This window comes from Acinonyx jubatus, chromosome X, assembly GCF_027475565.1.
Source record: "Acinonyx jubatus isolate Ajub_Pintada_27869175 chromosome X, VMU_Ajub_asm_v1.0, whole genome shotgun sequence".
Lineage (NCBI taxonomy): Eukaryota > Metazoa > Chordata > Mammalia > Carnivora > Felidae > Acinonyx > Acinonyx jubatus.
Window position 1 is genome coordinate 110,814,421 of NC_069389.1, and position 12,750 is coordinate 110,827,170.

The window sequence follows — 12,750 nt, forward strand, 5'->3', positions numbered from 1 at the left end:
CATGGGATCAGCGGCCAGTTTACAGCATCTCAAGGGGCTAAGGGAGTGACAAGGGAGAAGGGCATTCAGACGGGATGCCAAGAGCTCCACGTTTTGTTAAGTGTCTGTTGACACCCACGGAAGCCTTGAGACAAATGAAAATTCAAGTGTTTGCCTGCTACTGGAAAGCAAAGGGTTAACCAGATACCTGCTAAAATATGTCTTCAGTCTTTTCTTGGTCTTACATCCCCAGCAGTAAAATAATCACCCCTGACGGGGCTAATGTTCAGCTAAGGACATTCCTACACAGCCCGATCTATTGTTGGTATCTGCTCTAGTCACCCAGATGTTTGGGGTAGTTTTTTAATGCTTATCTACTTTTGAGAGAGAGAGAGAGAGAGAGAGAGAGAGAGGGCGCACATGAGTGGGGGAGGGGCAGAGAGAGAGAGAGAGACAGAATCTGAAGCAGGGTCCAGGATCTGAGCTGCCAGTACAGAGCCCAACACGGGGCTCGAGCCCACAAACTGTAAGACCATGACCTGAGCCGAGGTCCAGGTCGGATGCTTAACAGGCTGAGCCACTCAGGCGCCCCTAGGCTAGAGTACTTTTTAAGGTGGTTTTTGAAAGATAGAGTTTCCTCTATGGTTTTGCCTGAGATACACTGCTCATGCAAAGGAGGCCCTCTTCCAGAGCGTCACCGGAGAGAGGTCAGGGGTGTTCCCGTGAAGCAAAGCTTCCCTAGTTTATTTACCTTTGACAGCCCAATGCTGCCAGCTATTTAAGAGCTGGCACAGCTAATAAGCCAGGGAAGACTTGAGGAAGGAGTACATACAAGCTAAAAGAACTGATAAATAGCAGATGGTTTAGGAGTCCAAGCAGGAGCCCATTAAGCCTCTCGTCATCACCTCCGTCTTCCTCTAGTGCCGGTTGAAGGGTTTCTCTCACGGCTGCTCATCTCCACCAAAGCCTGGAGACCCCAGGAGTTCTAGCTACTTCGAAAGCCAAACAGATAAAAGTCTAGAAAACTTCAAATCACAGCAGGGCATGCTGGGTGGGTTCCCCTGAGCAGCACCTATAGTAAGCAGGTGGGTCAGCTGGAGCAAGAGCAGTACAAGATAGTTAGCAGGGTAAGACCCTCGTCCTACACGGCTCCTTGAGATGTGGAAGCATCTAGTGTCTCTGGCCACACAGCCGTACCTCGTTTCCTGCCACCTTCCCAGTCCAGCTCGTGGTTATTGGACAAGGAAGAGAAGCACAACGAACAGTGCCCACATCAAGTCACCCACCCGTTCAATCTGAGGGCTGGGGGTGAGAGAGGCTGCGAGTGTGGGAAAAGTAGCGGTAAATGCGAAGATTCTGATTCTGAAATAGAAGGTCAAGTTCATTCCTCTAAGCAAGTATGGGAGGATCTTGGAAGTTCACGATCCCTGCGTGTCATCTCATAGCGCAGGTGCAGTCTTACCAACAGGCAGAGAGATGGGTTGTGACCACCAAATACCTTTTTTCGTTTCATACAGTTCTGTCACATGTTGTCCAGCCATAAAGACCTGGCTGAAAATGTACAGGAAACTCAGAGAGGTGGGGGGTCTTACCAAGTGGGCGGTATCCGTGGTATGGCGGACAGTGCCCAGATTTTGGAGCCAACGAAGCCAGGGTTCAGATCCCAGATCTGCCACTGAATGTGTATGCTGTGACTTCAGTCAACATGGTCTCAGTTCTCTCATTTGTTAAATGGGACTGACGCTAGCACCCATTTATGAAGGTTTAATTAGGATTAACTAAAATACTGTCTACAAAGCCCCTAGCACAAAGGTCTGGCACTTAATGGGTGCTCAATAAATGGTTATTCACCTCCTCTACACTTTGCCCTCCTTTTTTTCTTGGTTTCCTGGAGTACAAGGTCTTCAGTCGGCCTTGAGACACAGACATGGGCCTAGGAAGGCCAAAAAAGTGAAGGGTGACTAATCATAACACTTCTTTTCTCCAAACTATAGCTAAAGGTAAACCATTGCTGCCTTGTAGCTCTGAAAGGCTCTCCTTTAACCACCGGGAGCATCTAGAAGGGAAGTTAAAATGAACAGTTCCTTAAACCAGAACATTTAAAATGCTATTACAAGAGGCAGGAGGGAAAATTTAATGACTTCTCAAGGCTCCTTAGTCTGTTCTGCACATCTTCACTCTGAAGACATCAGCCAGGTGGGCTTGGTAGGGTATGGGCTTGTCAGGGTAGGGTACACCGTGGGAGACTCAGGAGCCCTTCAGCTTTACCCCAAATGCTTGATAAAGACCCCCACTCATGAAGAACTCATACTGACTGATCAGAGAAATCGAGGAATTGGAGAGAAGAGCTAAAAAATCTTTCTGGGTAGCCCTTTTTGAGAATGGGGAAGAGGAAGACCGAGAAGGAAGGATGCAGGCAGTGGTGTTACCGAGCAGGCCGCCCCACTTACCTTGTCTAGAATCAGCCACAAAGTTTGCTCTCAGACGAGCCTAATGGATCAGTGGCCCAAAGCCCAGACATTACACAGGATTTAGTTCAGAAAATAACTGAAAGTTACAAATGCTTGTTAGAGTCAAGTCATTCCCCTAAAAAGGCTCTGCTTTAAGAAATTCTGGGGAAGAGCAAACGTGTTACAAATGTGGCAGAGTTTCCATGTCAAATTGGAAGTTCCTACGTTGAAGTCACGTGAAGATAAATTAGAACCCATTCCTTTACAAAAAGATTCACACCAAGATTTTTTTCAATAGTGCATTTTAGAATGGCTTTTCTCCATATGCAACTCCTCGTGAAGGTACCTATTGAGCACAGGCAGAAAAGCCTGTACAAAAATGGAAAGAAGTGATGATTTATGAAGAGCCAAGGAAAGCAAGCATGAACTGGACACGACTCTTCTGATTAGTTCAACTGCCGTCTCATTGGTCAACCTGTGTTCATCACCAATCGCTAAGAACAGCTGAATAAGTTACCCAATGAGCTGAAACTTTGAGTGTGGTTCCTGAATTGGCTGGAATCAAACATTTCCACAAAGTTTTTATGTATACCAGCATCCCTTGTAGTAAGTATTGCATTCTGTAGCTACATACTATTGTTAAGCCTATTAAATACTGATTCTAGGGGCCCGGAAAGTCTCCATGTGTCAGCTACAGCTCTTTTGGTGATAGAGGAGAAATTAGAATTTAGAAAGGCAAGAAGGAAATAAAATTAGTTTCCATTAAAATTAAAGGAAAGCATTAGCTGACTTCATTAAGGCGAGTCAGAGCCATTAGGAAATCAAATTACATGTCTAAAATCATGAAGCCCACAGATAGAGCAGTAAGTATGGAATCTATTTCCCTTCTAAATTTATCCAGTATTACCTCAAAACCCTGCCAGAAACATAATTCATTTTCTCATACCCCCTTCCTCGTTAGAATTCTAGAACTTTACATAAGAGACTACAATTATCCTATATTGTAAGACGCGTACAATGTTGTTATCCTGTGTTTATTCCTGGAATTGGATCCCAGCCAAAAACAGCCTACACAATCAAGAGCAATTTCAAAATGAGCCGAGTTTTTACTTGGATTTCTTAAACACTGCTGTATCACTCGGAGTTCCAGCAGGACATAAATGGCACACTCAAAGGGTATAAGTGAGGAAGGTTTGATATAAGGGGTCATTTTTACAAAGGGGTAGGCAGGTTATGAGAAACCAACAAAGATGATAAAGTGCCTGGGGGACTTAAGGACAGAGGGAAGCTGCTACCATGCTTAGGACTGAAGGAACCAGGGGAGGGAAGTGGTGTTACTAGAAGAACTCAGTGAGAGCCATAGCCATGAAAGAATGGGGAATGAAAACCCTACCCCACTGCCCTCTTTTTCCATCTGCTTATCTCATGCCAGTGCCTCCCACTGACTGAATCTGACCTTAGCCCCAGCTAGAAATCCAGGAGGTGCAGTACCTAGGGCCTCTCGGGGTATAAAGTAGAGCAGAGAAGGGTAGGGAATGACTCCACAGGGACAAGTGGAGAATAACCAGCATACCTATGAATAGGGATTCATAAGCCAGATCAACACTTCCTCAATATGTCTCATTTCTCTTTCATCCACTTCCTTCATAAGCCATAGCTGTTCTCTTCATAATCCCTGAAAGACTCCTCCAGTTCTCTACTCTAGATACCTCTTATCAATGTCTCTTATCAATGTCTCCTGCTCTCCCCTTTTACTTTGTTTTAAAAGTAAGCTCTACAACCAACATGGGGCTTGAACTCATGGCCCCAAGAGCAAGAGTCGCATGCTCTACCGATTGACCAGCCAGGCACCCCTCTCCCCCATTGCTCTTTATTTATTCTATGTCACAAGACTCCAAGAGTGGATCTGGTAAGGCAGAGCCGTCTTTCCGGGGTGCATTAAAAGAAGAGACTGACACATGCCAAGCTAGAATTCTCTTTAGCAAGTGGGAGGAGGGAAACACTAAAGGACTTGGTTTATTAACCATTTTTATCCCTTTACATTCATATTTTCTACAATTCTAACCTCACCATCCATTCCTTACCACCAGCATCACCACAACTCTTACCACCACTCAACTGTCACTCTGCTAAAGCCATACCTGCTAATAATCCCCAAGGTTTTAAGTCTGTGTCTTGACTCCTCTGAGAGCCAATGCCACTATGGTTTCAGCAACCTCTTTCTACCTTCTTTCCCCAGGACTTAAGAGTACAATAAAACCTTGGATTGCAAGTAACTTGTTCTGCGAGTGTTCCGCAAGACAAGCACACATTTCTAATACATTTTAACTTGATAAACGGGCCATGTCTTGGAATACGAGTAGTACGAGATGCCGAACGTCACGTGATCACAACTGAGACAATGGTCCTGGAAATTCGCCTTGATACACAAGTGCTTTGGATTACACGCATGTTTCCAGAGCAAAGTATGCTGGCGAACCAAGATTTTACTGTGTTGTGTAAAGAAGTAGAGTGGGGTCGCTTTTTTTAATTTTAAAAATTAAAGCAATATAGTAATGAGCCTGCAATTAATGGAGCTTATCATCATCTGCACATAGTCAGGGAAAGAGACAGTCAAATAGAGCCCTACTGAAAGCACTGTCATCCCACAGTGACTACGTGCATTCCTAGGCTGTACCTTCTAGGGAGCAATGACAGAGGCAAACAGACTTGACTGAAGTAATTCAGCCAGTCAGCAAACAAACAAACGAGAAAACAACAAGCCCAAAGGGGAAAGTGGGGGCAGTATCCACAGTTGCTTCAATATATTATCTGAAATGTCCAGCTTCCATAATAATTTAGGAAACAGGAAGGCCTGACACAAATAAGAGGGGAAGATCAGACAACAAGAAACAACCTATGAGATGAAACAGATGTCATACGTAACAGACAAAGACTTCAAAGTAGTCATTAAAAGTGTGTCCAAAGAAGTAAAGGAAACCGCGCTTAATAAAGGGGGTTATGACAATGTCTAGTTATATACAGAATGTCTATAAAGAAGGAGAAATATAAAGGAGCACCAAACGAAAATGCTGGTGTGAAAAGTACGGTACCTGAAATGAAAGTTTCACCAGAGGGGCTGAACAGGAGATGTAAACCGGCAGAGGAAATAATTTGTGTATTTGTAGCTCTGACAGCTCAGAGCCTGGAGCCTGCTTCAAATTCTGTCTCTCTCTCTCTCTCCCCCTCCCTCTCTCTCTCTTTCTCTGCCCCTCCCCCACTCATACTCTGTCTCTCAAAAATAAATAAGAACATTTAAAAAATTAAGAAAAGAAGTATGTTGTTAAAAAATATAGGGATTATGCAATCTGTAAAACAGAGAGAAGAAGAAGAAATATGAAGAGAGCCTCACGGAAATGCGGGATACCACTGAGGGCCCCAACATATGCATCATGGGAGTGACAGAGGAGCGAAAAGAGAAAAAAAAAGAAGTTTGAAGAAATAATGGCTCAAAACTTGCCCCATTTCTTGAAAAATGTTAATCTCAGTGACCTCCAAATGCAATAAAAGCAGAGACCCCAAAACGTACACACAATCGTAAAAGGGCTGAGAGACAAAGAAAAGGAGAAAATCTTGAAAGCAGTAAGAGAAAAATGGCTCATCAGTTAGAAGGGAGCCCCAATAAGATAAATAGCTGACTTCTCATCAGAAACATTGGAGGCCAGAAAGCAGTATGATAATATATTCCAAATGCTCAAAAAAGAAACACCACCTGTCAACCAAGAATCCTATATCCAGCAAAACTATATTTAAAAAATGAAGAGGAAATAAAGACATTCCACATGAAAAAAAAAAAAAAACTGAGAGAATTTGCTGCTAGCAGACCTGCCTTACAAGAAATATGAAAGTAAGTTTTTCAGGTTGAAAGTAAGTAAGCTGAGACAATAATTCAAGAACACACACACACACACACACGTGCACCAGTTAAGGTAATTATGTAAATATAAAAGATAGTATAGATGAATGACATCAGCAAAATGATGGAGTAGGCAGCTCCAGGGTTACATCTACCCCTGCCCCTGAAGAAGCATTAAAAACCAAGCAGAAACTGTCAGAACCAACTATGTCAGAATCCTGGAAAATAGTCAAAAGTTTAAAGCAACCGAGCAAACACGGACTCAAGAAAAAGGCAACTTACAAATGATCGGAAAGTTTTGTGGTGTTTTACTTGCCCTTGTCCCATCTCCTCCCCTCCGTGCTACTGGTGGTCTTGCTCGCCAAGCAGTTAACAACCTGCAACCCCAATGTGGGACCATGGTCCCTGGGTCTGGAGGAAACAGAACAGACTTTCCCCCAAAACTACTGCGTATGTCTGTTCTAACCTCTTTGGGGCTTCCCGAAAGACTAAACACGAGGAATTCATCTCTGTTCTGCCTAACTTCGGACTCGAGCTAGAAAAGTGGCAAGAATTTGCTCAAAAACACTTCAGGTTGGCCCAACAACTCTCAGAAACTAGGAGCAAAACGCCATAATTGAAACATATGATAGACCACCTAAGGCACGGCAATAAAACCTGAGGAGAGTTTCTCTGTGAAACTAGGATATTCAAAGGCAGCTGTGCATCTGTGGTAATTTAGACAGGCACGTCCATGTCCAGGGCCAAGATTTACACTTAGAAAAGACCTAAGAACACCCGAAGGTTTCATCTGCGACTGGTTCCTAGACTCAGTGTAAGCCTAAGGGTTGAAGGAGTGCCCTGGCAGGGCTGATCTGCAGTGATGGAGAGAGGTGCCATTTGTGTGTTTGTCTGAGCTCCTGAAGGTCAAGGACATCTCTGTCAGAACACTACCTGAACACAAGCTAAAGAACAGAGATTTCAGGGGCGCCTGGGTGGCTCAGTCGGTTGAGCGTCCAACTTTGGCTCAGGTCATGATCTCATGGTCCGTGAGTTCGAGCCCCGCGTCGGGCTCTGTGCTGATGGCTCGGAGCCCGGAGCCCGCTTCGGATTCTGTGTCTCCCGCTCTCTCTGCCCCTCCCCTGCTCACGCTGTCTCTCAAAAATGAATACACGTTAAACAAACAACAATAAAGAACAGAGATTTCAGTGAAATAAAAAGGAATACATGTCTTTGCAACATCAGTTTGGGTTAGTCACTAAATACACTACTATAGTCTTCAACAATCAAAAAACAGCAAACCCTGAGGAAGAGGGAGCATTTCAGAGAAGCTAATATTTGAGGGGGTCTTAAGGAACAGGAAGACTCAATGGAGAGTAGAGAGAAAAGCTTTTACTGTGGAGGAAAACAAGGAGGCCACACTATGGAAAAAATAACAGTATCTGGGGCACCTGGGTGGCTCAGTTGTGTAAGCATCCAACTCTTGATTTTGGCTCAGGCCATGATCTCAGTCGTGAGACTGAACCTAGTCTAGTGTTGGGCTCACGCTGGGTGTGGAACCTGCTTAAGATTTTCTCTCTCTGCCCCTATCTCTGTCTCTCTCTCAAATAAATAAATAAATAAATAAATAAATAAATAAATGAATAAATAAGTACTTTTTAAAAAAGAAAATAACAATATCTAATCGTGGACTTAGCACAAATCAGCCTCTGATTTGTCCTGATTGTCCTTTGGGGAAGAAGGGCAAGGAAAAAATTATACCATTCATTATTTCCTGATGAAGGTGCAGGAAAATGAGAGTTACTTCCTCCAACTGGAAGGTTATCCTTTCCATGAGTTTGGCAAGGGCTGAAACTACTTCAATAGCTCTTCTTGAAGAGGACTAATACAAATGGTGGGAGTTAAGAAGTGGTTACTACCTGACGGTAAAAATCAGACCTTGGCCCATAGTCTAAGTTTACAGATGGGGAAAACAAGGCAAAGGGAAAGAATGGGACTTTACCACCAAATACATTAAGGGTCTACAATTTGAGCTAGGCCTTAAGAAATGGGTTACATTCTAGCTTTTCTTTCTCTTTTCCCCCTAGTGTCTTTTTTGGCAAACATGGAAACGAGTTCTATGATGCAGAAGATACCTCATCGATGTCTCCTTTTAGATACCCTCTTACACCAAGGAAAAAAAGATACAGATGTCATTATCTGATCTTTTTTGTACGTGGATCTATAAACATCTTATCAGTACCCCCTTGAGATATACTATTTTTAATGAAGTAAATAATGTCTAAATTTTATGTAGTGCTTTAGAAGTGACAAAGCATTGTTATATATTCAATTTAATCTATACAACTTTACGCAGCAGGTATCAGTATCCTCAATTTTGCGAATGGTGAAACAAAACCAAAGACCATTTAAACAAATCCCCAAGTGGCCCAAATCACACAACTAAGAAGCCACTAAAATTCAAATCTAAATTTCCTGGCTTCAAATTAACTCTCGCAATTACCCCTGACTTCATCTTCTTACTAATCAAATCCCACATATTTGGCTTCCTAAGCAGGTCTCGAATCTGTTCCCTCTTCTCCATGCCTGCTCTAACTGGCCTACCTCATCTCAGCCCCTCTTGTGTCTCCCCTGCACTGTTGCAGTAATACCTCAACTTTTCTCTGTCCCCACTCTCCCATCCCTAAAATGCGGCCGTCATGCAATAGCCAGATGCAAATCTGAACATGTGTTTAAGATATAGCAAATGAAAATGGAAGAAGAAGTCAAAAACTGGTACTCTTTTAGTCTAAATGCATTTATATGTTGTTATGGGACTTCAGCCATGTAGTGCCATGCAGTTTGTCTCTCTCTGTGTGTGTATATTCTTTCAGTGGTTTTGTAACCTCTCTGGGAAGACAGAATTAGCATTCTCAACACCAATACCCCCTCAGAGAAAGGGGCATACAATAAAGTGCTCAACTGCCTGTAATTAAGAGCCACGATGGATGAGAAAGTATCACAGGCTTTATTCTCTTGGTTTGAGAAGCTGCTTTGAAACAAAAAATCACTGTTTCAAATTAAATAACTAGAATACCTTCAAAGCGTTCATATTCGTTTGCTTTGCTTTTCATCCTTAAAACACACTCATACACTCAAACGCATGCGATGCTGTACAATTCCATTAAGATCTCAAGCTCGTTAATGAGAACGTTACCTCTGGTGGAAACCGTGATTGCTTTCCTCTAACACTTTCACACTGAGTGGTACCACCTCTGTCCTCAGCCCAAATGGCTTTTCAAGTTGCTGAAGGGAGTTTTTCCTCATCATCGAAGTGAAATGCCAGGCTTATAATAACCACTGCCTGGAGACATGAGCTAACAATCTATTACACCAAGCCCCAAGAATCAATTAAACTACTTTATTGAATCAATGAGTCAAACTTTCATCAAGGATCCTCTGTAAGGCCCTAAAGCACAGCCATCCTTTCCTTGGGTATCCATTCATCTTACTGTTTGCTTGCCCTCCTTGTACATTCTCCTATATGTCTGTCCATTTCCTATTTTGGCCAAAAATGCATGCTATATTTATCTGGCAGGCCAAGGAAGTGGCTGTTAGCTTAAGACCACTAGACACAATTTTTAGTGAAGAAGAGAACCATATGGCGAGGGTGGCAGGGGGAAGAAAAAAACACCTAAGAACTTGATCATTCTATACTAAAATACACCCAAACATCACAAAACCTTATTTAAGGAAACAAAACTGCACCAGAATAAGTGACGTCTCATGCCATGTTACTGAATGCGAAGATCTGATGCTATACGAATATACGGTTTTTTTCTAAATTACTCTATACGTTGCACACAATTTAAAAAACAGCGGAATTTACTCTGGCACTTAAAATTCCTCTTGTGCTCATCAGGAAGAATAAACATGTGATCCATCAAGAAACTGTGTAAAAGAAAAAATTAAAGGGGCGCCTGGGTGGCTCAGTCACTTGAACATCTGAGTTCGGCTCAAGTCATGACCTCACGGTTCTTAAGATCAAGCCCCGCATCAGGCTTGATGCTGTTGGTGCAGAGTCTGCTTCAGATCTTCTGTCCCCCTCTCTCTCTGTCCCTCCCCTGCTCCCACTTGTGCTCTCTCTCAAAAATAACTAAAACATTAAGAAGTGTTTTTAATTAAAGGGTACTTGTATTAAAAATAATTCTAAAAGCATAATACGATCCCAGAGTCAGCTCAATGAAACACAGGAGGAACTCTTGAGAGATACTGAAGAATATATCAAATATAAACATATGATTAAAATGTCATGTCAATTTGGGGGCACTTGGGTGGCTCAGTTGGTTAAGCATCTAACTCTTGATTTCGGCTCAGGTCATGATCTCATGGTTCGTGGGTTCGAGCCCTGCATCGGGCTCTGCGCTGACAGCCCAGAGCCTGCTTGGGATTCTCTCTCTCCCCTTCACTCTGCCCCACCCCCCCAAAATAAACAAACACCAAAAAAAGTCATGTCAATTTAATAGGAAAAGGAAAGTTGTCATACATGATGTAACAAAAGCCAGCAAACCAACAAAACCTTATGTGAGGAAAAAACACTATGAAGAAAATTGAAGTCAAATGACGAAACGGGGGTGGGGCGGGGGGAACCTACTATGTAAACCACTATTCCAAATCAAAGAGAAGAAAAGTGACATTTTCCCCAAGTTGATAATTATATGAATTCAAAAAAAACAAACAGAAGGCAAACAAACATGGAGACAAGTTAAAACATGAAGAAGTCCAATCTCACAAGTCACGAAGGGATGTCAGTAGAGACCATTTTCACCTATTAAACTGGCAGAACCTTGTAAAATTCTAAAAACTAGTGTAGGCGATGGAATGGGGAATGGGAACATGATAGGCTGAAATTGAGAAAGTCATCTGATGAACTTCTGGGGGGCACTTTAGCAGCGTGGACCCAAAAACCTTAAAAGCATACATCAGCTGGGACACAGGTTCTGCTTCTAGGAATTTATCTGAAGGAAATAATCATGGAAATCCGCAGAGATGGAGCTACCAGAATGCTCATGTCAGTGTCATATGTGATGCCGAAAAATTTTTTATCTTCTTTTTGATCTCCTTCACCCTAAATGTCTACAATATACAGTTACTTCGGTTATAGGAGAAAAATAACCGTGTGCTTAGGAGCAGGGTTAAACAAACAAGAGGGGGGGACCACTGGGCTAGCCACCAGGTATTATGGATCCCAAAACTAGATGTACTTCAGAATCATCCGAATAGCTCTTTTTAAAAACGTCATCTTTATTGGAGAATGTGTCTGTTCTGGCTTCTAGCCTCTATTAGCTGATTAGCCATCATCCTCATGGCTATTAACAAGCCAAACTCTGTGTCCATGTCCTCTGCCATCATTCTTGGCCTGCAGAAGAGGGCCACCATTTACCTTCTCAATGAACGTGCTAGTGCATATTCCCGAGGACCTTGGTGAATGGTGGCTCCTCTGTGGCACATAATTCTCTGGTGGGTTGTGTGGCCCTCCATAATATATCCCTTACAGTAGGCTCACTTTCCTAAGCCTTTTTATACCTTTCCCCTACCACCTGCTAGGGAAACTCTGGGATCCACTTCCCACGGCCTGAGCTGTATCTTTCTCCAGGTTTCTAAGAGACACGCTAAGTGGATTTGTACCATGCGCAGGGGTCCTTGCCAGGGTGTTCAATCTTGTGCCCTAAGAAAATGCCCTGAGTCGATTTTCAATAATCCACGCTTGCATCCCAGCTCCCTTGGAGAAGCACCTTAAAATCCAATCCCATGGAGTCGTATGGCTTCTACAGGACATGCTAGCCAATTCTTGTAGCTCCTTCCATGTGTAATTCCTTTCTTCTTTATCAGACCCATTGTATCCTGAGTTCGGTTATGCTGGGATTTACCCCTAGTCATTGGTCTGGCAAACAGGAGAAGAAATGAGACATCTCTGAGGGCTGAGGGGTACCTGTTGCCTTGCGTCGGAGAAGACTTCCGTTTTTTACCTCATGGGAAAAGGGCTAGCTCTGACTCCAGAATGGCAGGCCATCTCTGCAAGCTCTGAGGGGTTTGGGAGGAATCTACAGAGCTAAAATCCTCAAGAGCATCCTCTCAGCTGTCCAATTCTCGTGTGTCAGGGACCCTCCCAAGAACAGATATGACGGTGGCTGATGATTCCAGCACCTCCGGAGCTGTAGGATCCGAACTAGCAGATCCTGAGTTTATTCCTCAGCTGTGCCTGTCTTCCCACTTGCTACCTCTTACACATGGCCTTCAGCTGGTCTTAACCACGCTTCGTTTCTTATTATCTCTCTGCAGGGCATTAGTGCAACTGAGTAACAGCCAGCAACTCCTACTGGTCCACATTGAAAATACTTTTTAAATCTTTCTTAAGTTTATGTATTTATTTTGAGAGAGAGAGAGTGCGCGTGTGCGCATGCACAC